Genomic DNA, 27,457 nt, shown 5'->3' with positions numbered 1-27,457 from the left:
CCTTCCCCGACGATTCTGCCGGTGAGAATCCCGTTTGTTCCAATGACAATGAACCTCAGTCTGACTAGACATGCATGGGCTGATCTTCACGTTCAACTCCCAACATTGTGGTGGTTCTGCGGCAAAAATGAAATGAATAAACTGGTTTAACTTGAATTGATACTTAGGCTGTTGCTACCAGAACTACGCCAATCCCGGTAGATGAACAGACGCCAATAGACGGACGTCTACCCGCTAGAGTGGTGTCGCAACATCGGCTGAAATGATAAAAAAATAACGATTGTCTCTCGGAGATAAGCGATAGTTAAGCACTTAATTGGTTTGGAAAAGTACACTGGATGGCTCGATTCTCAGCAGCAGCATCTCCACCGCGAACAGATGTCACACGCAAAAGTGGTCCTCCGGTACACAAGTGTCACACTGCAGCACACCTGGCGTAGCCGGAGGCCCTAAGCGATGGAAAAAAAAATAGAAAATATTTTTATAATTACGCACCTAATTGATCAAACTCTTGTGTTTATGTGAAAATAAATCATTTAGGATAGATCATTCCGACGTAAAAAAAATACACCATGAGAGAATTTATTTTTCCCTGGTCATTAATCTTCCAAGCTCAATTATGCCATATGGACTTCATCATTAGCAAAACAATTAACACAAATTGTCGGAAATCTGTCATTTTTGAATGTGTATTTCAGCAAAGTAGGCGAATATTCAAAACATGTATTCACAATCTTTCAGAAATTTTTTTTTGTTCTGATCCACATGAAAAAAAAATATCAGAGTAAATATTTTCATAATCATGTTACAAAGCCGATCACTCCTCGATATCAGATTATTAAAGGCAAAGAAGAAGACTGTTAAATCAAGCAACCCTTTTTACAGATCATAACACCAGCAATCGAATTAAGCATCGTAATAAATGCCATTACCGAGCAGTTAGCTGCTGTTAGTAAACCCATGGATGCATTTATATGCATCAAAACTGGCCGTCATGTGGAAAAGTAACCATCATCGGAAGATGCAAGGTTCTTGCATCAGCGGCAGCGGGAGCAACGAAAAAAAAGTACCAGGACTAATAAATTATTCAACGAGTCTCCACTTATGGCAGTGCAGTACATCAGCGCGCGAAGCCCATGCTACATGGCCTTAATTAAGAACTAGGAGCACCGCGGAGCCTCCGAAGAAGATGGATGTGATGAGATGGGACTCGGAATTTTTCAAGGGGAGGACATCTAGGAAAACTGGACTCAGTGAACTTTTAATTAATTTCAGAACTGGCCACATACATATATGCAACAATGTGGAGGCGATGTCTGTCTCCATGGAGACGCCCAGTTCGAGCTGCTGCTGCGGAAATTGATTAGATTATTAATGCAGAATAGTGGCCTAGAAGTCTCATAGTCAAGGTAGAGCAACAGAAATGCTTTAGATGCACAGAAATTTACTACAGGAAAGACTCGGTTGACAGTGACAAATATGTCCTCTTTTTGTCAAATGTCTCCAATTTCAAATTACAAAATAATGGCTCTCAGTCGATGAATTTGTCCTACTTTTAATAGCCAATAACCGGCAGCAGTGAGCTCTGCCTTTATTGAATGAACCAAAAATTGTAATTGTTAACCATTTATTCTATGTATCCATTTTCCCGAGTAGAATTCTAGAGAAAACTCAGAAAAAAAACCTTTTTTAATCCACCTAGTGGTGTAATGATGCCTTTCTCATATTACTTATATTTTCAAAAACATCACTATAAGATTGTGTCAAGTTTCGCGTTTTCTTCTTCTTCCGTACCAGCACGTACCGATTTTGCATCATTTTGTATGACAGTTTGAAAGTTTTGATACTCATTACCCTATAATTTTGGAACCGGAAGTCGGATCTGGAAGAAATTGCACAGTATCTTTTAAGACATTGAGAGCTTTAATTTGAAACATGATTTGTGAAAATCGGTTCAACCGTTGCTAAGTAATCGAAGTGAGTTCCGTTTTTGGAGCTTTTCTTCACTATTACCGGTGCGTTCGGAAGCGGAAACCGGGCACTGATAGTCCCAAAGTAGATTTATATATCCACCAACTAACAAGGTCTGTCAACTAGATGAATTTACCAGTAAATTTTATAAAAATGTGCACAACCATCGCTTGTGAAAAAATCCGGATAAAGATTTTGAAGTCGGATAGAGATAAAATTCAATAGCAATCTATGGAACAATAAGACCTTTCGTTTGAATCGATATGTACCTTATGATCAAAAAAGAACCGGAATTTTCATTTTAAAATTTCCGGGCTTGTCCAATCGGCAAACTTTTATTCTCTCAACGTTGGAAACACTTTTATACACATTCTGTCAAATTTTGACGCATATCGTACAATTAGTTTTTGTTTGGCGTCTATACAAAGAAGTTGAAAAATTTTCGTGTGGCGATTTTTATAATGGATGAAAATTTAGAACAACGTGCGTGCATCAAATTTTGTGTTGCAAATGGATTTAAGTGTTCCGAAACGTTGAAAATGTTAGAAAAGGCCTTTGGTGAATCGTGTCTAGGAAAAACACAGGCATACGCGTTGTATAAACGCTTCAAAGGTGGTCGTACATGCTTGGATCATGATGAGATCCCTGGCCGCCCAACAACATCTGTTACTGAAGAAAACATTGAATCGGCGAAGCAAATCGTGTTGCAAAATCGTTCTGTACCGATTGGAGAGATTGCTGTGTTGTTGGGCATCTCTTATGGATCAGCCGAACACATTTTAACTGATGTTTTGGGTTTGAAACGCGTCGCTTCTCGGCTGGAGCCAAAAAAGCTGAATTTCATTCAAAAACAGCGTCGTGTTGATGTGGCCAAAGAGATTTCCAACGCAGATAGTGACCCCACATTCATCGAATGCATCATAACTGGTGATGAGGTGTGGATCTATGGATATGACGTCGAAACCGCACAACAATCGACCGAATGGCGCGTCGAAGGCGAGCCGTTGTTCTAAATTTTCATCCATTATGAAAATCACCACACGAAAATTTTTCAACTTCTTTGGATAGACGCCAAACAAAAACTAATCGTACGATATGCGTCAAAATTTGACAGAATGTGTATAAAAGTGCTGCCAACGTTGAGAGAATAAAAGTTTACCGATTGGACAAGTGCGGGAATTTTAAAATGAAAATTCCGGTCCTTTTTTGATCATAAAAACGAGCCGTGCTAAAATTGAAACGTCATGAAAAAGAGAACTTTTAGGTGCTAAGAAAAAATTGCATAAAATAGTATTGAAAATCGTTTACTCCGAAACATTGCTTTATCTTCAAGTGTGTAAACTCCTACTATTGGAATAAGGCGAAAAGTCGCTTTAACAAAAATATCGATATCTCCGTTAAAAATGAATGGATTTTAAGAATCTATGGCTTGTTGGATAGCTATTACCGTGCGGAATCTAAGTCTAAAATCATATTCTGTCAATTGTGACTGATATCATCTAAAAAAAATTTTGACACAAAACTTCGTATAACTCAGAAAAAAAACATCTGATCTCAAACCCATTCAATAGCGTTCAAGGAGACCTTTCATTTGGGACTAGTTTGATTAAAATCGGTCTTGTCATCTGAGATCTCGACCTCTTTGTTGACAACACACCTTCACACACACGGACATTTGCTCAGTTTGTCGAGCGGAATCGACTGGTATATGACAATCTGCTCTCCGGTCATTGAAAATTTTTGCTAAATTTTGAGCGAATTGTATACCTATTTTTTATACTTATGAAAAAAGGTAAAAAGTGGATCTTCCTCTAACTTTGACAGAACCTATTCATGGTTAAATTATAGACCAAACTGAACAAGTTTGACAATGACACAAGACACGATTTACGCATGATCTGTCAAAAACAGTGTTACCAAAAAGATACCACACGGAGAACCCGCAGATCACAAAATTTTAATATTGCAATTGTTGTTTCACGCCCTGGTTGTTTCAACTAAATGTTGTTGATTTAACTAACATATCTGTTGATTTTGACATAACCATTCAGGTGACCGAAGTTGTTGTATTCAAATGCTGTCACTTGGTGGAGAACGAAGACAGCAAAACGCAGAACAAAAAACCTCTTCATTTCACCAGAAGCGTTTCATATTGAAAATTTTCAATGGTAAATGAATGTCATTTATGTTAGTTACGTAGTGGTCGTTTTATGTAAGTTAAAGTATGCAGAAGGATATATCTGTTAATTGTAAAACAAGTTTTCCATGTGTTAAATAGATATTCCTACAGTATAAATGTTTTAATTTAATCTGAGAGTAATGTATTCTAGGACAGTTCATGTCAATGTTATTAAAACCGCTTACCGCTTAAAAATTTGCTGCTAAAGTGAAGTGGTACTATTTGTATTTTCTTGAAAGTGTATCTGTAGCATTAGGTTTACCAGCGAGCCATTCTGCAAGTGAAGGAAAAATTTCCTAATTCCCTCTGACCATTTTTCGGATGAGTTCCCTTTTGAGAATTGTAATCTTTTGGTTCATTTCTATATCCTTTGTGAGTTTAGTGATAAAGATATAAGCAGTTAATTAGATGAAATTTCTTTGTTCAAGCAGTGAACGATTAGCTGCTCCCCGAAGAGGCTAACAGTAAAAAATATTTGTTGCAATTGGCGTTCAAATAACTGAATAATTGGTTGAAACAACTGAGACATTTTTTTGCATACAAGTAATACCGCTGACAGACATGTGATTTCCGTACAATGATTTCTGTACAACGTTGTATGCGTACAACGATGAGGTGACAGACATGTTTTGCGCACAAAATGAATGTACTGTGAAACGAAAAAACTCAAAATTTAGCTTAATTTCCCAGCTCCGATGATCGATAATATAGAAACCAAAAATTTTTGTGGTTTGAAGATTATTACTAGCAACTAATTTATGACAGATATAATCTTGTCTCTCTGTCTTAGCTATTAAACTATTTGTGTGTGAGTGTTCATTGGATGACAGTATCACTCATATCATTGTTTAAAAGTAATTAGCATTAGAGAAAATTAGATGTTCATAATTTTAATGTTCCACCGTAACATTCACTGATAAAAATAAAAAACAAATATAAATATAGAATAGAGATAATACGAAAGGCTTTTAGAACTAATTTTCGGAACACGAGAACTATTTTTTTGCAACGACGCTGATGTCTACCAAAATGGTGATGAATCACTAAATTTTGTTTGTAAATCTTACCGACTTTTGGCAAATCCGCATAAATTTCAAGGTGTTCAGTCATAATTCCTTTTTCACCCGCATATTCACGATAAAAATAAGAGCGCATAAACTATTAAGATTGAGTCTCAAAAAAGTAAATAAATCTAAGATATTATTTGTATGTAACCATCAGAAACGGCACGGCACACACATATTTCAGAAAAGTTCTGTCAATGTAACAGTTTATTCATCACGAAATTTTCATAAAAAGGATTATGTTCATCATAAAACTGAATTTAAAACCTTCTTGAATTTTAAATCATTCCGAAATAGATTTGACAGGTTTGATGCTATTATATAAGTGCAAAGTGCTTCAGAAATCTTATGAAAAACGGTCTACTACACAGAAATATAATCTGATAATGGTTTTATTAGGATTTTGAGAAGTTTAAATTTGTTATGCTATATGTATGAAGTAACAATGAAAACTATTACAAGTATTTCTTAAATTGAATATGTAACTTGGTACGTGTTCTGCTTCAATTTACTCTTACTGAAAGACATGATTCGCTGTTCTCTCTATTCATACCCAAAATAAGACATTCGCCTCTTCGGATCAGAAAAACTTTCTGACCCTATGTGCGGGGTTGGGAATCGAACCCAGGCGGGCTGCGTGAAAGGCATTAACTTACCCATCACACTATACCCGTCCCCAATGAATCATTATGTTTTTAAATCCATTTCAACAATAATCTTACTTGTTATTGAATAGACAACAATTACTCAATAGTGCTGATTTTTTGTACAAATATGAATAAATTGTTTTCCTTAGTTGTGTTTCAAAACTTCACCAAATTAATGAATATTTCTTGGTTTGACTGCTTTTTGAAAATATGCTACGAAGTATATAAGTTTTATGCTGCTTGTTAGCATTTTACCGAGATTTTTTTCAAAATATGACGATGGTTGTTCATTATTTGATGTTCAGAAGAAGGAAATATTGTTTCATGAGTAAACCATCGCTCGCCAATGGTGCTGGTAGCAGTAAACAGTGATGTGATTTTGCGCAGTACAACGATGAATGACCGTAGTATGGAAATCACCGTTGTATCATGATGCTCGCGTGATACCACCGTGATTCAGGGTGACAGACATGTGATTTCATGGTGTACAGTGATACCGATTTCACATGTCTGTCATAAGCATAACTTTGCTGGGATTGTGTCTTTGCTCAATTGCACGAGTGACATCTCATTGAAACGTTTCATTGTTCGCTCAGGGTGTTTGGCATTGCTCAACTGAAACGTTTCATTATACCCCTGACAGACATGTGATTTCCGTACAATGATTTCTGTACAACGCTGTACGCGTACAACGATGAGGTGACAGATATGTTTTGCGCACAGAATGAATATACAGTGAAACGAAACAACTCAAAACTTATCTTGATTTCCTAGCTCCGATGATCGATAATATTGAAACCAAACATTTTCACGGTTTGGAGTGTATTCCCAGTAGCTGGATTATGACTGATATAATCAATGCCTCTCTGAATTATTAAACTAGTTTTGTGTGTGAGTGTTCATCGGATGACTGTTTTACTCATATGAAATTTTGTAGTTTTAAGGTACATTTATGACAGATTTGTTCTGGGATACAGAATTTGTTTCCTTCATTGTTTAAATGTTATTAGCATTAGGGAAAATTTGATGTCCATAATTTTGATGTTCTACCGTAACATTTACTGACAAAAAAACGGAGGAAATATGATAGACACTAGCACTACTTTTTTATGAAAAAAAAAAGATTTCTACCCAAAAAGGTGATGAATTACCAAATTTTGTTTGTAAATCATGTCGACTTTGAATAAATCCGCATAAATTTCAAGGTGTTCAGTCATAATTCCTTTTTCACCCGCATATTCACGATAAAATTAAGAGCGCCTAAACTTTTAACATTGAGCCTAAAAATAGTAAATAAATCTAAAATAATCTTAGTATGTAACCATCAAAAACGGCATGGCACACACACATATTCCAGAAAAATGCTATCCATGCGAAATTTTCATAAAAAGGATTATGTTTATCATAAACCAGATTTTAAAACCTTCTTGAATTTTAAATCATTTCAAAATAGATTTGACATAGGTTTGATACTTCATTTTGCTTCATAAATCTTATCTTATAAAAAAATAGTCTACTAGACTGGAATATAATCTCATAATGGTTTTATTGGGATTTTAGGTATTTTAAAGTTGTTATGCTATGTTTATGAAGTAACACTGATAACTACTACGAGTATTTATTAAATTGAATATGTTACTTGGTACGTGTTCTGCTTCAACTTCCCCACACTGAAAAACATGATTCGCTGTTTATCTATTCATACTCTACTCTACTTCTCTACTAATACTCTCTTTCTAAACAATTTAAAAACAAGTTTTCTTTCTATCCAACGGCATTCAACCTGATGATATAAGACAAAGTAATTATTAGAATTAGAGTTTCCAGAATTCAATATAGGTCTTCAATAAACAGGATGATCACTCAATTGGTTTATGTTTGCTATTGGATATTTATCGTTTATTATTACCACATGTGCATTCAAAATATGAATCATTATGTTTTTAAATCCATTTCAACAATAAATGAATATATTGTTTTCCTTATTTGTATTTCAAACCTTCATCAAATTTATGAACATTTCTTTGTTGGCTGCATTTTGAAAATATGCTAAAACGTTGACAAAGTATATATGTTTTTTGCTGCTTGTTAGCATTTAATCGGGATTTTTTTGCAAAATAAAACGATGGTTGTTTATTATTTGATGCCTAAAAGAAGAAAATATTGTTTCATGAGTTCACCATTGCTCGCCAATGGCGCTGGTAGCAGTAAACAGTGATGTGATTTTGTACAGTACAACGATCAATGACCGTAGTACGGAAATCACCGTTGCATCATGATGCTCGCGTGATACCACCGTGATTCAGGGTGACAGACATGTGATTTCACGGTGTACAGTGATTCCGAAATCACATGTCTGTCATAAGCATTACTTGTTTGTGGTACGTGTTTTTGTTGGGTGTCGTTGCTAAGCTGCCAGCACGATAAATCAAAAATGACAGATTAGTTAAAACAACAGTCGATTAGTTGTACCAAGTTCTAACCCAGAGATTACCAAACTATTTTGGGTCATGGACCCCTTTACTAAAATTAACTTAGGCCTCAGACCCCCATCAACAAATTCCTTTGAAAATTCAATTTCTTGCTTTTTTAATGTTGATGTAAAACACTTACCAAATTCTGCGGATGGTCAAATAAACACAACTTTTTTAGCGTAAATATTTCAAATAACAACTTATATCAAACAATAGGGGGTCGATTTCTAAAACTCGTCGACCCCTATAGTCAGTTTTCGTTTACGTCGACCTCCGCAAAAAGGATATCGACCCCAAGGGGTCTATATCGACCACTTTGGGAACCCCTGTTCTAACCAATCAAAATCAGAAAAACAACTAATATTTTAGTTGTTTTGCGATCGCTGGCTTTTCTGTGCAGCAATAAAAATCACTCTTCATATTATTTCCAGAAAAAAAGGAAAAAAATAGTTTTTCTTATATATGTATTTGTATGTTTATACGTAGCTAATTATTCAACATTTGTATTGTATCCGAGGCTCACGCAGTTGAAACAAGTCTTCTGAACAGTTTGATATATTATTTGGGAGTATCAGAGCTCAACTCCGGATGATATCGGATGAACGGTAAGTCAACTTTGGAGTTTTATATATTTATGATTTACAAAATTTATTTTTTTTATCATCAAACGAACACTGTTTCTGTACAATGAAGTGAGGGAAATGAACGATTTTTTCTGCCGTGGCCCCCTTAATTGAACAAACCGTAAGATAAAAGTCAAAATGGCAAACCGATGTTCCAATATGCTTATTACGTATGTATTTCGAATGCAGGATAATTTTATTGGTAAAACGATTTCGATTGGTAAAACGATTTATTGGTAAAACATTTTGATTTCTGGCCTTTCATTCCGCAGTCTTTTTCTAACCCGTTTTCTCGTCAGATTAGATAGAAACCTAAAACAAACCATAGACTGCCTAAACAAAATTCTGATAAAACAAAAACCTTATTTTAAAATAATGTTTTTTTTTCGGACGAGTATCTCAATAATTATTATTCAAATTTTTTTCATATTTTTCACTTCAAATCACAATTCTAAAAAACAACTTCACAGTCACGACCAATGTCGAATACCATTACCGGCTGGAGAGCTTACTGCTGCTCACCAAATATCATTTCCAATCCAGTATTTACATCTGTCCACAATTCCACCCGGAGCGTTTAGACAGGAAAAGCTTTTCGTATCACCTACCAACTGCATACATGCAAGCCAGTAAGCAAGCATGGATGCATGCATGCATGCATGCATGCGGGCATCCATGCATGCACTCCCACTGTCGTGAGCCCGTCCCCGCACAAATCGTCCAACCAGATTATGGGCAAAATAACTGTTAGCTTAGACTCCGGCTGCGGATCGGTCTGGCGAGAAAGATGCAAGAACCGTTGTTCTAATGTTTATCTCGCAAAGACTGGTTGCCGTCTATCGCCGTCCATCCATACATGGCGAAAGGTGCATAGACCCGACTGTCTCTGGCAATTCCTAATACCTACAGCGGCGAGAGAAGCTGCAAATCTCGTATGGCTCCTTTCACCGGTTGCCCCGTAACACGAGCAACGGTTCGCCATCAATAACTGTACCTGTGCTTTTAGTGGCAACAAAAAAAAACCGACAGCATTCTTTTGCTGCCTAGACGAGAAGGATTCTTCGAACGCCAATCACGACGCCAACGGTTTGATGGTCATTTTAAATTTGATGAATTTCTCATAATATACGTGTTCAGCTTTTTTTTTTTTTTTGTGCTAACCCACGGAATTCGTTCCAACAGTTTACTACTTCGTGGCAATAAAATTATTTTTTACTGTTTATGAATGATAAACGTACCACTGGCCGAACGAAATTGTCGACATACACGCTTAAAAAGGGATCATAAGTGCTCTATCTACAACGCTTGGTTGGGCACAGAATGGATTAACAAATAAAATTTTGTAAACCGTTTTAAATAAATTCAACTTTTGTCAAATATGAGTTCATTTACTCATACTCATCTCCCATTTATAGTGTGATCCTCACCAGCACTCAGCAAACTCGAAGTCTCACTGTCCGTCAATAGGACTGTAATTTTCGTCTGCCTTCCTGTACCACGATTGATTACTCGAAACGATCTTGATTTTGTAAATTCAGCTGAGACCAAGACCGACCCAGCCCCTACAGCTGAGCAAACACGTACACTACCGAATGTCACCGCTATATGCAAATCGTCCGAACATTCGTCACAGCGAGAGTATTGGACCCAATGTTCAACATAGCCATCGTGGATTAGCTTTGTTTATTTTTACACTCAGTCAAATTGACGCTGGATTACTCCCTTTATAATTTTGGTTGGAAACAGTACCCTATACCCTAGGATATCCCCCGTTGAAAAGATTACCAAAACAGCGTGTCGAGTTGTGGTTTCGCTTTAATTCGCGATTTTGTTTTATTGCTTCTTCCTTTTGTGTCTCGCAAATCAGTTTCTTCTCCGGTCTTGACAATTCTTCGAAAATATCATAAAGCTTTCGGAACTGACGACGGGTCTATCGTCGAGCTAAATACTGACAAAACGTGGACTACTGGCAAAAAGAAAACTTAAGCCATTATTTCAGAAAATTTTTTGACACTTTTTTTAAGACTACGAGTTACATTCATGGTACACTTTAACGATTTTTACTGTTTGAGTGTCTTTTTGTCGTCAGCTGCAGATTTCAAACTAGATCCTCGATGTTCTGATAAATTGATATATCAACCAAAAATTGATACAAGGCAATGCAGTTCAATAATTGTGCACGTAACGAATAAATTTCTACGCGTGTAATCTAAAACAACACAGATAAAAATGTTTTGTTAATTCACATCGTTTTACCTTTTTTATATATATAAAAAATAGGTATAGAATTCGTTCAGACTTTAGAAAAATTTTCCGAGGCCCGGAGGGCCGAATAACATATACCAATCGATTCAGCTCGACGAACTGAGCAAATGTCCGTGTGTGTGTGTGTGTGTGTGTGTGTGTGTGTGTGTGTGTATGTGTGTTGTCAACTAAGAGGTCGAGATCTCAGAGATGGCTGGACCGATTTTGATTAAACTAGTCGCAAATGAAAGGTCTCCCCGTCACCCAAAACGCTATTGAATGGTTTTGAGATAGGATGTTTACTTTTTTAGTTATACGAAGTTTTATGTCAAAATCACAATTGACCTTGAAAACAGAATATGTTTTCAGACTTAGATTCCGCACGGTAATGGCTATCCAGAATTTTTTTAATTATATTGTTTTGAACTACTTGCAGGAATAAATGCTGGAAGAATATAACATCCATATACCATTCGAATCAGTTCGTCGAGATCAACATATGCGTGTGTGACAAATAATTTCACACAATTTTCTCGGAAAATTTCTTTTCTACAAGTTCAAATTCATAAGAAAAGTCGTATACTCCCAAACAAAGTTCCTTCATTATGTTTGGTTCCGACCTCTGGTTCCGGAACTACAGGATGATATGTGAAACGAAATCAAAATTGAGTAACTCATTCTTCTCGTAGATGGCTGAACGGATCTAAGATTCAAATGAAATCTAAGATTCAAATGAAAAGTTTCAAGATTCTATGAAACATCTTGCTCTTCAGTCAGATCCAACTTCCGGTTTCGGAGATACAGGGTGATTGATATAAAATGTCTATTCCACATAAATTAATCAGGTTTATCGGGCTAGCAGATTTGGATAGTCGATAAAAAAATTAACTTTTTTCAGTTTTAGTGGTATTCAGTTGTCGATTCAGAAGGCACCTAAAAATTTAATTCGTGCTATGATTTCTCAAAGATGTCTTCACTGATTTTCAAATATTTTAAAACAAATGTAAACTATACAGCTACTCAGGTGAATTTATCTGACTTCGGCCATACCGATTTTAGAATTCCGGTTCCAGTATAAAATCGTTTCTCAAAGCCCAATCGTTTTCTCAAAAAAGCCTAATCAAATTTCAGAAACAAAAATTCAAATTAGAATAAACTTATATACAAAATTAATTAATTTTATACATACATACAAAAATTAATTAATTTTATCCAATTATGACTTCCGGTTCTCGAATTACATGGTGATGAATTTTTAAAATTCAAACCGATATAGAAGATGACAACTGTTGTAATTTATTCGTCATATGGCCATACGAATCGGTTTGGGTTATGCTGGTTCCTGAATACCGGCTCTGGAAGTACCTTAAATTACCGTAAACTCTAAAGTGGAACTTACATATCATGGCATGTTCAATCGATTATCACACTTCTAGATTCAAATTTGATCCGATTTGCAGTTTCGACATTATAGAGTAATGAGTGAATAAAATCTCAAATTGTCGCTTAAAACGACGGTCATTAAAATAATGTCATGAAAACTTAAACACCGAAAAATATTCATGCAAAAAACACATGCGGATTGATAAAAAAAAGGTATTATCTCACTGCTAGGTGGATTAAACTCGTTTTTCATGTACATGTTTGGAACAAGGAATTGAATCGGAAAGTACTTTGATGTTTAAAATTTATATGTCAGTATATTTTGAACCAGTGTTGGTGATTGCCAATAATTTGACAGAAGCTGCTCGATATTTATCTATATTGTATGTAACATTTTCAATCCATTAGAAGATGCTACAAGAACTCGTGTCTCTCAATGCATGAACGTGAGAGAATTTTTCTACATTTCTCTGGTCTGGTAATCAACGGTGCTGTGTGAAATTTCCCAAGAGAGAATCGCAAGTTGAAAATTATCACAGAAAATCGAATCGATGTTTCGACTTGATGATTCTCATACTAGGTTGCAATATTTCAAAACCCTTGTGTGGAGCATTCACGTACATTTTCATAGACACAACTTATACAAAGGTTATATGAACATAGTTAGAATAAGCGGCAATAGTAAAATGATTCTGTCGCAATTATCAACTATCCATCAACTATTGTTGCTGCGATGATATCCGTCTCTCTTTGATGTCACTGATTGAATCGTGTGAAGAGTTGCTAGTAAGCGTTCTTCGATATGATAAAAGCCATCCTTGTTTTGAACTATAGTATATTAAAGAACTAAGAATTAATTTAAAGCTACAGTCTAATTCATTTTAGTTTTAAATCGATGAAGGATTTCAACCATATTTTCGATTCAACTGGTGTCTTTTTCATAGTACCATTGATTTACATGTCATGTAAATTTCATTATTTAATTCAGTAAAAGCCATTTATTTAAAAAACGCTGCGCACTTGCTTAAATTATGACTAAGCGAAAAGATTGAATGACATTTTCACATATTCGTGCAATCATTATCATCGAAAATATATCTAAACATAATTTTTCGCTGAATTATAAGCCGTTTCATTGTTTCTTTTAATTCTTCGGTAGTATGTACGATTGAAATCTCATGAAATCCTTAATATACTCGTCAATACATGTGTTGGTCTCGCATTTATCGTTACAATACATCCCGAAATTATTAAATAAACTTTAATAAATGAAATCGAATAAAATACCTTACTGTGTCATATTCAGGATAAATAAGATATAATAGGATCAAAATAAAACTGACGATGTCAGTGTTGCCGTTTATTTGGCAAAGAAAGAAATCTAACAATAATATTTCGAATTTATTTAACATTAGTTCAGAGTACCGTGCTCTTCGATTTCTGGATCTTGTACTAGAACAATCCAAAGTTAGAGAAATGCGGCTCAACATCCAATAAACCTTTCGTCATGAAACCTGCAGAGAATCAATATTTTACTATTTAGAAAATCATTAAAGCCTTCAAACATAATAAGTGCTTAAGGTTCATAATTTATTCGATAACTCATACAAAATGAATTCAAACGGTAGCTAGTAAAGTTAATGTTGAATCTAAAATGACATTTTTTCTTGTTTTAACTTGAAAACTCATTTGTAGATATTGTTGAAATGCTTGTCTATCGATAATTTCAGATTGAATGGACATTTTGATAATCTGGAATCACTGTTAAGCAGTAGGCGAGCGAACACCGAGTCCGTACACAATGTATGTGGATGGCGTTAGATTGAACAGAACTTCCGCGTGCACGGTGTTCGGTGAATATTTGGGAAAACGGGTCGTATTGTCTAAGAAAGAGCATATTTGTAGCGAAGATTGCGTTTGAGTAAAAATTCAAAAATGGTTGTCTATGTAAGCAATCCAATTGGCCATATCAAATAATGCAATATACTTACAATTTCTTACTGAGCCCGAAGCAGTTAGGGCCGCTACTGAAAATAATAATGTTCTTCCACGGAAAGATAGCCGAAACTGCCCTCCTGGTCATTGACCTTTCATCTGGTGATTGACAAATTACGAGCAGCACTCTTTCAGATTTGAATGAATCCTTCTGGATACGTTGACATCGTTACGAAAAGCCACTTTGCAAACTTCCTTTTTCCCCAAATTGATCTAGACTGTGGTTTGAAAAAGGCTTTGCCTTTCTCCATAGAAAGGTATCAGAATTGCTGGAAAACCGACTTTCGAACGGAGCCTCGGAGATCCATAGTGTTATATACCATTCGACTCAGATCGACGAGATCGGAAAATGTCTGTGTGTGTATATGTGTTTTCGAAGATATTTTCACCGCTCAATTCTCCCAAAGATGGCTGAACCGATTTCAACAAACTTAGGCTCATTTGAAAGCTACTGTCGGGCCACTGATCAAGTTCAAAGATCAAATGGCTGTGACTTCTGGTTCCGGAGATATAATGGTATAAGTGACGTAACCGATAAAACACGTTGATTTTTACCGCTATTATATATAAGGGTGCCAATATTTTGGGATCACCTCTAATTTCGTAAAGCTCTAGTGCTCAAAAGTTTAAGCACCTCGAAAAAAGTCCTCATGCAAAATTTGAGCTAAATCGGACATGCGTAAGGGGTGCTGCCCGGTGGTAAAGGTTTGACAATTTTCGACCTTGAAAAAGCACCATAGGGGGGAGTACATGAAATTTCCGAAATCGACAATTTTTTTTGATGCCAAAAATCTTAAAATTGCATGAAACGTCGTTTTTTTTTCGAGATGAAACAAAATCTCGACTTTTCTAGCGATTCTAAAACTTTTGGCATAAAATTTTTTTTTTTGATTTCGGAAATTTCATGTACCATGGAAATAATTTTTTTTGGTTGATAAAATTTTGTCTCAATATAGATGGTTATGTTCTCTTCACACCGTTCATACCAAATAGTAGGAAAAAAGTTTTTCTAACAAAAACTATTTCTTGTCCTAACTGATTTTTTAATTCGGTATATTTTTATCGAAGACAAAACTTAACTGAAAGTCATTATCAATCAAGATTCCAATGAAACTCAGAAATATCAGTGCTGGATAAGAAAAGTCTGTGTTAAATTTTTTTTCCATCTTGCTACATATGAAAAATTGACAGGCAACATGATTTTCTATGACTAATTTTACAAGTGTTTTGCAAGTAGCATTAACTTTATGTCTGCCGAACGGTTTATGTTGAGCCGTCGTAAAATTAGTCAAAATGGGTATGTGCACCTAGCATAAATTAAGGGGTAAAGAAAAATAAAATTTTTCCTTTCCCTTCAAATTACCATAATTATCTATGTTGGGACAAAATTTCATTCAAACAAAGAATGGTAATTTGAATTGAAATTTCTAGCCTATATGTCGAGAAAGTTTCATTCAAATCTGAGAGGAAGCTGCCAAATTCGTGTAATAAAATAAAAACGATGTGCAAAATTGAATGTCGATTTACAAAAAAGTCATTTCAGAATTAAATGAAATTTTGCCCCAAGGTAGGTAATTATGTTCCCGTCAACTTTCCATGTGTTGCAAGATGGGCATTTTGAAGGAGTTTTGCTAATAAAATCTTTTTCATATGCAGAACTTATACTGAGTCAAAAGCGAAACATTCGGTGTAACTTTCTCACAAATTGAGTTACACTGGAATCTTGGATGATAGTGACTTTCAGTTTAGTTTAGTTTAGTTTTCGATAAAAAGACACTGAATAAAAAGTTCAGTTTGAACAAAAAATACATTTTGTAAAAAAACTAGATAGTCTAGATCAATTTAAAAAAAAAAACAAAGTATGCAAAATAACTTTTTTGTGTCAAAGTCTACATGTCAACTGCGAGTTTGATTTGGGGCGAAATTCGTCCAATAAATCCTTAATTAATGACGAAGTAACATTGCTTCTAACAAAATAAGCTCGGATTTTATTCTAAGCCTACCGAATCAAGTAGAAGAATGAACAATAATTCAAGGCCGCTCAAGTAGAGTGACTATTCACTTTTGCTTAGAGGCTCTTATTAAATGGCTAAGTTCAATATGAACTGCTAATGCACCGAAGAGTCAAAGGCGAAACATAAATAACATTGATATTCTTCCATGCTTCAATTTTTCTAAGGTTAAAAAAACCATTGCAACAGTTAAATCTAATAGTAAAATTCAATCGTGATTTCTGGATTTAAAAAACATTGAAATTATTCTGTTTGGTCACTTTGTTTAATTTTTCCTATAAAAATGACATCACAGACTACACAGAGAGAAAAGATGAAACTTACACGACATGTAAACCGATAGTACTATGAAATAGACATCAGTTGAAACGAAAATCTGATTTAAAACCATGATTGATGTAAAATTACATTAAAATTAATTCAGTTTCTCAGTTTCTCTATATTTACAAACCGCTTCGTTTTGTAATGTAAATTTCCATTCAATTACCTGCTCCAAATATGTGCATGAAAATAAATGTAAAATCACAAAACATTTTTATCTGTGTATTAACTATTAAAACATTTTGTTATACATGTTTGAAATAAAACAAATTTCCTGTTAGCTCAGTCCAAGATGCATTTTTTATTCGTTTAACTGTGTACTATTAGTCATCTTAAAACTATATACAGTTATTCAATTAGGCTACATGAGAAACTATGATCTTTTGATGTTACCCCAGCCATTAGGGCCTGTACAGACTTCTCTGCAACCTATTTAGCTGCTTTTGTCAGAGATTTTCGAATTTTTTCTATGATTGTAGCTCGTTATTTATATTGAGGGAATTCTCCCTTCACGAGAGCCCAATACTGCTCGATAAGTCGCAACTCCGGGCAGTTCGGTGAATTCGCCTTTTTCGGTACAACTTGGACTCCATTCGCTTTATACCATTCCAAAACATCTTTGGCGTAATGACAAGATGCCAAATCAGGCCAGAATAGCGAAGGAGCATCATAGCTGCGTAGGAATAGTAGTAATCGCTTCTTCAGGCATTCTTCATCGTATATTTTCTCGTTCACAATTAACACATGGATCAATAAGTCCCGAGACTAAAGCAGAGATGGCGCTCGTAACCACACGTCTTTCTAGAGTACTAACCTTTGCTTGAAACGGGTCAAAATTTTATGTCGATCCGACCAGAAACAGCTGAGTTATCGAGGTTGGAGTAAAGTCGTTTTGTAGTCTGTTTAAAAAATGGAAAAAACGGAGTTTCGTGTTTTGATAAAACATTGTTTTTCAATGGGTAAAAACACCGTGCAAGCGAAACAATGGATTGAAAAATGTTATCCGGACTCTTGTCCATCAAAAGCAACGATTTGTCGGTGGTTCGCCGAGTTTAAACGTGGCCGTAGACCTGTGGAAGCCGTTACACTGGAAAATGTGAGTGAAGTGACAAAAGTTATTATGAAAGATCGTAAAGTGAAGCTCCGTGAGATTGCTGAGATGACACAGATATAATATGGAAGTGTATTTACTATCCTTCATGAAAAATTGAGAACGAAAAAGGTTTTTTTCCAAGTGGGTGCCGCGATTGCTTTCGACGATCACAATGCACCCTGCCACAAATCGATGAAAACAATGGCGAAATTGAACGAATTGGGCTTTGATCTGCATCCCACCCCCCCCCCCCCCCCCCCCTACACGTCAGATTTAGCCCCCAGTGACTACTGGCTCTTTGCTGATCTTAAAAAAATGCTCCAGGGAAAAAGATTTGGCTCAAATGAGGAGGTCATCGCTGAAACTGAAGCTTATTTTGAAGCGAAAGATAAATTTTTTTATAAACATGGTATTGAAAAATTGGAAAAACGTTAGAACCATTGTATCACCCTAAAAGGTGATTATGTTGATGAATAAGAAAAAATTTTGCAAAAAAAAATGTTGTTTCCATTGTTAGTCTCAGGACTTATTGATCCATGTGTTATAGTAGTGACGAAGCTTTGGTTTTCTCGACCACAGCTGCATATTGCCTGCCAAACCAAAAACCTTTTTGAGAAACTTGGCCTTTTTCTTAGTCCTGAAATGCTCTTCTACGTCGTTCCGTTGCCTGTCAGTATAAGAATACCATTCCGGGAAGCTGCTTCAAGTCTTCCAGCACAAAAGATTCATCGTCAATTATCACGCAGGAAAATTTCGTCAACTATGCGCAAAACAACTTACATGTCTTGATTTTAAACTTCACATTCTATTTATCATTACGGTTCGATACAGTTACAGCTTGCAAGACTTTATTCTTTGCTGGTGCTTAACAGTATGCACGAAATTCTTTTTTTTCGGCTAGATCTGGTCTCTTCTAAAATATTTGCTTCACTTTCGTGTCTTTCTGATGGTTCCTGAGATCCGTTTTTGTTCCGTTCCCAGATTTCCTGCGCTCTTGAGTTCTTGAGTTCTTGAGTTCTTGAGTTCTTGAGTTCTTGAGTTCTTGAGTTCTTGAGTTCTTGAGTTCTTGAGTTCTTGAGTTCTTGAGTTCTTGAGTTCTTGAGTTCTTGAGTTCTTGAGTTCTTGAGTTCCTGAGTTCTTGAGTTCTTGAGTTCTTGAGTTCTTGAGTTCTTGAGTTCTTGAGTTCTTGAGTTCTTGAGTTCTTGAGTTCTTGAGTTCTTGAGTTCTTGAGTTCTTGAGTTCTTGAGTTCTTGAGTTCTTGAGTTCTTGAGTTCTTGAGTTCTTGAGTTCTTGAGTTCTTGAGTTCTTGAGTTCTTGAGTTCTTGAGTTCTTGAGTTCTTGAGTTCTTGAGTTCTTGAGTTCTTGAGTTCTTGAGTTCTTGAGTTCTTGAGTTCTTGAGTTCTTGAGTTCTTGAGTTCTTGAGTTCTTGAGTTCTTGAGTTCTTGAGTTCTTGAGTTCTTGAGTTCTTGAGTTCTTGAGTTCTTGAGTTCTTGAGTTCTTGAGTTCTTGAGTTCTTGAGTTCTTGAGTTCTTGAGTTCTTGAGTTCTTGAGTTCTTGAGTTCTTGAGTTCTTGAGTTCTTGAGTTCTTGAGTTCTTGAGTTCTTGAGTTCTTGAGTTCTTGAGTTCTTGAGTTCTTGAGTTCTTGAGTTCTTGAGTTCTTGAGTTCTTGAGTTCTTGAGTTCTTGAATTCTTGAGTTCTTGAATTCTTGAGTTTACTCATAACTTTTCTCGTTGCACATTGAGCCAATGATTTTTCTGATCCTGAGTCTAGTTCTCTCAAATCATTTTTCACAATCAGTAGAACGCTCATCAACCTGTACTTGAAAACCTTCGTCGTTTACGAAAATCAACGTGGTACGGTTGTGTTTCAAGTTTTAAAATCAAACAAATCTAGTTTTCAGAGCTCATATAATAAATCAATCTACTTTTGCGAACTGCTGTAGTCATGTTGTGGAACTTTTTGAAACCTATAATTATCGATCAAATTATCACAAGTGTTGAAAATGACAGCCAACATACACTGAGAATCATAAAAACCACCTACACTTTTGATTCGAACATAATGCTTTCCGGCCCTTCGAATGCGATCCACTAGGTTTTAAAATAATTTCGTTTCACTTTCTATCTCCCTCACGCTCAATCTTCATTGTTGCAGCACATGATTTTTTAATCGTTTCCCTGCTGCTCTTGGTCCCTTTTTGCATCTACACTCTACACATGGTGAAGTTTGACCGTGTGCCCATGTATGTGTGTTCTCGCCAATGCAATGGTACCACTTTAATTTAATTTTCATCCTATCTCATTCATTCCCATGTATTCTTTTTTTTGCACAACGATCCTCCCTGATGTGCTTGTTAGTTGTTTTATTCAGTTTACACAACCCGTTTTCTGCTACTGATTCTGACTGCACCACATAACGATGACGATGATGATTATGTTGATGATGATTTCCGCCTCTTGCTATACTAATTCGCGATTTATTCTACCTTATGCATTTCGTTTTGCTATTTTCTTCTTCGTTTCATTCTGCGAGTGTGAGTAGTTCGTTCATTTTTTTTTCGTTTTATTTTTTCAGCGAAGGCAGATCTTGCATTTGCACGCATGCAGACATAATGGAACTAACGAACGGAGCTCGTCGGAAATTTTTAAAACAAAGGAACAGACAGAAATTGCCCATTCGTAATAAGGACGCCAGGATTTCTGAAACAGGACATGTTTTTGGTTGAAAGTATCAAACGTTTTGGAACTTCCAACGTCAGCCCTAAAGTGTTCTGCAGAATTAACTACCCAGCAATGAATGGTCACTAAATAAAAAAAGGTTTGTCAAATCATCGGCGATCATCACCATCAGTAATCATTTATTCTGTGACAAGAGTGGCGTCACTGTTGAAAGGCCAACGAAATGTTTAAACGAAATCAAACATACTCGTTAACTGTCAGAGAGTGAGAGGAAAAATAATGTACTCGGAAATAGTAGTTGGAAGGAGGAAAGTTATTGTTTAATTTTTTTTTTTCAACGAACGTAGCTTCCATAAACTGCCTTGATTCAGGGCTGGAGCTCAAACCTGACTCGAAGATACAAAATTCCCACGTAAATCAGAAACTGTTTAAAACTAGTCAGTACTCGATTGGAATAGAATAATCTTAATACACTTGCAGAACTGCGAAAACCGAGACGAGATTACCGAACTATTCATTGGAACTGCGATAAGAAACCACAACAGAACTATGTTGATAACTAATAGATATTTTGAACTCATCCAAATCTAGTCTATGCTCTACTCTGACACGGCTTGTCTTTAGAAATTGATTGGATTCATTCATTCAGGGCTAGATTTTGAAGTTCCCATCAACAACAAAAAAAAACAAACAATTCAATACCTCAGACTTCTCGTAAATTTGTCACCTTGGAAACAATCCCATACCGAGTTCCGAGCGTATTTGAGCAGCCAATGTTTGCTTGGATTTTGTTCAAATTTCTACATTTCACACTGTTAGGAGAATCAGCCCGAACATTGGTTAACCCTTTCTCAATCCCTTTTCCGTTTCATTCACACCGCAAGTGTTTGCCCCCTTTCCGCGCATTGCTCCTCTGCTAGAATCCATTCTTCGGGGTTCCCCTCATTCCCTTGTACGGCCGTGGTGCAATGACTAACATGTACACAGCACACATTACCAGCGGACAGTCAATCATGAAACTGCCGCCCGCCTTCACCAGTCAGCCAGCGTCTTGCTTTTCTGATGAAGTATAGTGAGGTTGAGGTTCCACCATACCAAAAAAAAAAGAGATGACGATGACGCTAAACCAGAAGGACTGCTACTTCTGTAGCTGACTGCATATCAGTGGCATTGCCTCGGTGTAAGGACGCAACGCATCGAATGTGTGACGATCGATGGACGCAAAACGCGGGAGGAGAAGCAAAGGACCATGCGTTTAAGCAAGCTGCGCGCGTTCATACACTCGACGGAAGTGGAAAGACGATGGCAGCAACAGCAGCAGGAGCAGGAGCAGCAGCCGCCGCAGCAGTACCAGCTGAAGCAAGGGGGGAACCAACCTACAACGAAGGGTTTCGAGGCAAAACTGCGCTTGGCTTGGTGTGGCTGGTGCGCTTGGTTGGTTCGTTTGACTGGTTGACACGGTGCGGCCGGACAGGAAGAGGTAAGTGCGCGATACGACAAACAAGAACGAAAGCATACCGGCCGATGGCAGCTGGAGTGAGATGCAGACACACCCAGAACTTCCCGTCCCGGGTTCCAGCATTGAACGAACAAAAAAAAATGGAACGGAACGGCACTGCACGGTACGACCACGGGAAGAAAGATCCATTGCATAAGAGATTTTTCAATTTTTACGATCAGTCGATAGTAGGATCTTCTAGGATGAGGTCTGAAAAGTTGTGCCTACTCCTGCCGGTTGAACGAGGGGAACACGGCGGACATTCGAGACATTGCTTACTCCAAACTTGATGGACTCGGATGACAGTTTCGGCATCGTCCGTGCAGGCACCTGCCGCCGATCGGTGATGTCGGGCATGTCGGAGTTTGTCGGGCAGCATTGATTGACGGGAGCTTGAGCTGGTATGAAAAGCCTTAGAACGGTGCCTGTGATGGTGCAGTCTAGTGTAGTGATAAGACATGCAGGTGACAGTAAAGCAAAATGTGGGATGCGGCCTGCAAAGTGTAATAAAAAGTACCCATAGGAGAAGATTTAGCTGCGGCTTAGCTTGCCGATGACAGAATACCAACGAAGTGGAATTGGCAGTCTTCGGTTCAAGGTAAATTTTCATTAGTCTTTTTTTCAGGGTTGAATTTTTTTACCGATGACAAATCGTTAACTTTCCTGCTCGTACTGATGAAAATGGTTTTAATTCAAAAAGCTTCCATTTTAAAGCAAACAATTCTATTATTCAACCAAAAATATATAAAAATTCAATTACAAAGAAACCGTTTTCGTAAGGCTCTACATTAAGAGTTAATCGTTGAAGTAAACAGTCTTCCGCCGTCAGTTGTTTCAATTTGCATTCGAGCAATAGATAAATTTGTAACCTGTACACTGATCGACAAATAGTAGATTCTACAGAAAACTTCAAATGTAAATTTCAACCTAAATCTAGTGAAATAATGCCTGAGCCAAACAGTCTAAATGGCCTGAAATCAAAACAGTTCGAAAAAATTTTGTGATTTTACATTTTATAAGATGCACATAAATGGAGCGTCGTATTTCATACAAACTTATATTAAAAGAACATGTAAAATTGGAAGAAATGTGATTTGGAATTGACATGGCTTCAATTCGAATAAAATAAAAAACAAAAGATAGATAATAGCAGCGCGACTTGAACAGAGAAACATTAGATCATAAGCTCACCGGTTACTCGACTGAACCACAGAAGCACTTATCTGTTTGTTGAATAATTGATACATATAAATTGCAAATTGCACTCGTAGCATGTAAAATTCTATGCGAGTGGAATATCGCGTCATTTGAGAAATTAAGTAGTTATGAATTGTATCGTTTGTGGAATTATGTCACCTGTAAAATTCATAATTTTTTTCTGTGAAGTCCAGTGTTACATAATTCATGCAATTAGAGATTGTTCTAACGTGACGAGTTTCATTCGAGCCACCGAATACGTTGCAATCAAAGAATATTTTTGTATTTAAAAAAATATAAATATTTTGTTCAATTTTCTAAGCGTTTTGCAGAACTAGCTTTTAAATTTATATATAAATCAGTAATAATAATTTACTTTTTTCTGTGAAGCGTAATATCAACAGGCAGTAGTCATAAACTCCAGTTATATCTATAAATGTTTGACGATGATGAAAATAGTAGATTGATTGAGCTTCTCTAAAAAAATGCAATCGCAGCGATAAGCAGGAGAAAATCTTTCTTCTCCGACTTCCATTACATCTCATTCTCAAGGTGCTCAACCGCGCTGTGACTCATTTACTAACGAAGTGCACAAGTAGAAGACTAAGTACGAACAAGAGAGTACAAATAATTTAATTTTCTTACATTCCAATCAGGTGGAACTGAAAATGAAACACTTTGTTTTAACTTTTCGTTTTCGATCCTTCAGTGCATCGTAGTTCAAATCATAGTGCTAGTGCAGCTTAGCAGTTCTTCTTAGTGGCTTAGCGGATGTCGAGATTTACTTTAAAAAATGCTTCTTTAAAAAATGCAATCGCAGGGATGAGCCTTCTTGGTCCGAGACGGCCATTACTTCTCATTCTCAAAGAACTGGACCGCGATGCTCAATTATTCATTTACTAACGAAATGCTCAAATAGAAGACTAAATACGAACAAGAGAGAACAATAGAAATAAAAGATTTTTTCAGGATTTTGGAAAAAAATCTAAAACTGAACTGAAAGTGGAACACTAATTGTTGTTTTTTTTTAACTTTTCGTGTTCGATCCTTCAGGGCATAGCAGTTCAAATCATAGCGCTAGTGCAACTTAGTAGTTCTTCTTGGTGGCTTAGCGGATGTCGAGATTTATGCTTGTTAACAAATTACGAATACGACAATTCCTAGTAAGGGAATTTGTTTGCGATCAAATTTAAGCAGATTTGGACTAAAACAAGATTGCTGTTAGTTCAGTCAAAGATGAATTTTTTTTATTCATTTGATTGTGTTTTTTAGGCATCTTTAAACTAATTACAGTTACTTAATTAGGCTGCAAGAAGAAACTACAAACTTTTGAGTTTACTCAAGCTAGACTTCTCTGTTACCGACTTAGCTGCTCTTATCCGAGATTTTCGAAGTTTTTCTATAGATGTAGCTTGTTATTCATGTTGAGAGCTTGTTATTATCTCTACATGAGATCCCAATACCGTTTGATAGGTCTCCATCTCGGGCAGTTCGGTGGACTCACCCCTTTTGGTACAACATGGACCCCATTCTCTTTAAACCATTCCAAAACATTTTTGGCGTAGTGACAAGATGCCAAATTAGGCCTGAAAAGCGAGAGAGCGTCAGGAGCTGCGTAAGAATGGTAACAATTGCTTCTTTAGGCATTCTTCACGATATATTTGCTTGTTTCCAGCTCTCCGGTAGTGATGAAGATTTGGCTTGCTCGACCACCGCTGCATATTGCCCGCCAAACAGTTTTTTTTTTCAGGGAACCGTTTCGTTGCATGACAGTATAAAAAGACGTTCCGAGAAGCTGCTTAAAGTCTTCCAGCACATAAGTTTAAACGTCCACTATCACCCAGGAAAACTACGTCAAACATTCGCGATACAACTTACGAGACCGGGTTTTAACCGTCACATTCTGTTTACCATTACGGTTTAGTTCAGTTTTCACCTTGCACGACTTTATACCTTGCCAGTGCTTGAAAATCTCGATCATATCTCTTCTGCAATATTTGCTTCGCCTTCACCATTTGCGTTCTTCTGGTGGTTCCTGAAATCAGTGTTTATTTAACTCTCAGTCTCCCTGATTGTTGTCAAACGTGTATCGAAAAATTTAAGAACGTTAGAGCAAATTCAGCAGCTGCAAGATTCATATGGGTGGTCTATAATTTAAATGAAACTGAAACAAACGTATCCCCAGCAATTCGTTTTAGTTTTATTTATTCGACCAGTTCTACTGTCAAATTTAAAACTAATATACATTGCCATTCTATTTTTTCTATATTTGAAACACAGATAAAACGCTGCTGGGGCTGCCAGTTTATTTTGTTATAATTTCTAGATTTAAATTTTAAAACTGACATAAATTATGCATCTAGAACTAGAACACTCCTGAATATGCCCTTATGAAAAGTGTTTGCAAAAAAAACAATCTTTGCTCTCTGGCAGATCCGGATCCACAATTCCTTTTCGCAGTTGCTCTTCTTTCGGCGCCACCTTCGATCCAAAAGCTTGTAGTATCACAAAAAAATTATTTTACACAATAATCAAACATACGTTCATCATCCTGTGAAATATTCCACGCGTTGATGAAGCATTTCCAGGGATATGCGAATTTATGACTGTCCGGTTTTTGTTTCGCGAACAAGCCTTAACCAAATGTTCGGATAAAAAGGAACGATCTGGCTTAAGCAGCTTACAAAGCTCGTGAATAGCATTCAGCCTGTTTTTTAATGTAATTTTCCACACTTGAAGATTCAAACGACGCAATTCCACATATTTATAAGCAGCTCCTGGTATACATTGTTCAATATTTAAGCAGTCAGAAAGTTGGCTCGGATCATGTTCGGACCCAAGTAAACAAAAAGCACATACTAATGCCGCATTATGACAGTAAATAATCGCTAACTGGTATTTCAATTGTTCTTCAGATTGAATTAGAGCCGACTTTGGTAAAATGTACGGCTATTCATAGATAACGCTTATTTATGATTAGTGTGCATTCGGAAAGCTGAGTTTTGATTGATTTACAACAGATGGGCTCTCAGATTGCAGATTTAGAGCTATAATAATTTTCGATGCTCATAAAAGGCTATTTTACAGTTGTTATTAGTGCTTACTAGTTGCCAGGGGAGCTTTTAAGTGGCCGAAAACTTGACGCGTCCTCAGCAAAATGTTATGAAATTTACCGGTTTACTTATGATAAAATTCACAAGAACTTAATTTGTCAAATGCATGGAATTTCAAACTGTATCAGCTTCCCTTCGCCCTAAGCTCTGGATGTATTTCTTCTTCGCGTAAGCAAATCCATACTAAACAAACGACAACGATCATCAAGAGGTAATGATTCTGTAGGAAGGCGAAGATCTAAGTAATTAACGGAGGAACTTAGCCTATATAGGTTCGAGCAGGGTTATCTAAATATCTATGTTAGGACACTATATGACCAAGGAGGCGATATGGATGAAACAGATAAGTGTGAATCCAGTCCAACACGAATCCAAAGATCCCGATTTGATAGGGCAATAATATGTCTATTAAGAGATTGCAGTGAACCAAACAGTACACAGAAGTTTCTAACGACTGATGTTCTCTTGAGGGACTCGCCAGGAATAGTGTAGTTCCAGAGAATAGGTTTTTTTTGGTACAGGAAGGAAATGATTAAGCATTTGGAATTCAGTGGTTATACACTCTTACCTATCGTAGAAAATGTAACGTCTTCTCTCAAACACATTGCGGTCCACTTTGCCACGTCGTTTTCGTAAACTGCCTTTCCTGTGGCTAGAGGAAACAAACGTTATTATAGATTTGAAAGAACAGCATGGGTCTTACATTGCTGCCATGAGGTAAAAAATGAACGACAAACAAGATGCAGTCGGAACGTTGATGAAGTCTAGTCTCCAAAATATGTATGGAGAAGGGTGTGATAATATTATCAGTGGTATAATATCCTTCTCTATTTCCTACGGTATACTGAATACTGCAAACATCTTAGTTTCAATTCTAAAATCAAGATAATACTTAATTTTGAAAGCAGCTTTCCTAGGGAAAACTTTTTGCATCTAACTTCAATGTAGCTCTAAATTTATAGAT

General features: G+C 36.4%; 1 long non-coding RNA gene across 1 annotated transcript; it reads right to left on the bottom strand.

Annotated features, from left to right (window-relative positions):
- On the bottom strand, positions 1–27,146 carry LOC131430256 (uncharacterized). The gene is made up of 4 exons (XR_009229507.1): positions 27,062–27,146; positions 313–449; positions 179–257; positions 1–116 (listed from the first exon to the last, which is right to left on the bottom strand). It is a non-coding gene; the product is annotated as an uncharacterized LOC131430256 (long non-coding RNA).
- Between the last annotated feature and the right edge of the window lie 311 nt (positions 27,147–27,457).

The sequence above is a fragment of the Malaya genurostris genome, chromosome 2 (assembly GCF_030247185.1).
Source record: "Malaya genurostris strain Urasoe2022 chromosome 2, Malgen_1.1, whole genome shotgun sequence".
NCBI classification, from domain to species: domain Eukaryota; kingdom Metazoa; phylum Arthropoda; class Insecta; order Diptera; family Culicidae; genus Malaya; species Malaya genurostris.
The sequence above is the reverse complement of the archived record's forward strand: the minus strand, read 5'-3'. Positions and strand labels throughout refer to the sequence as shown.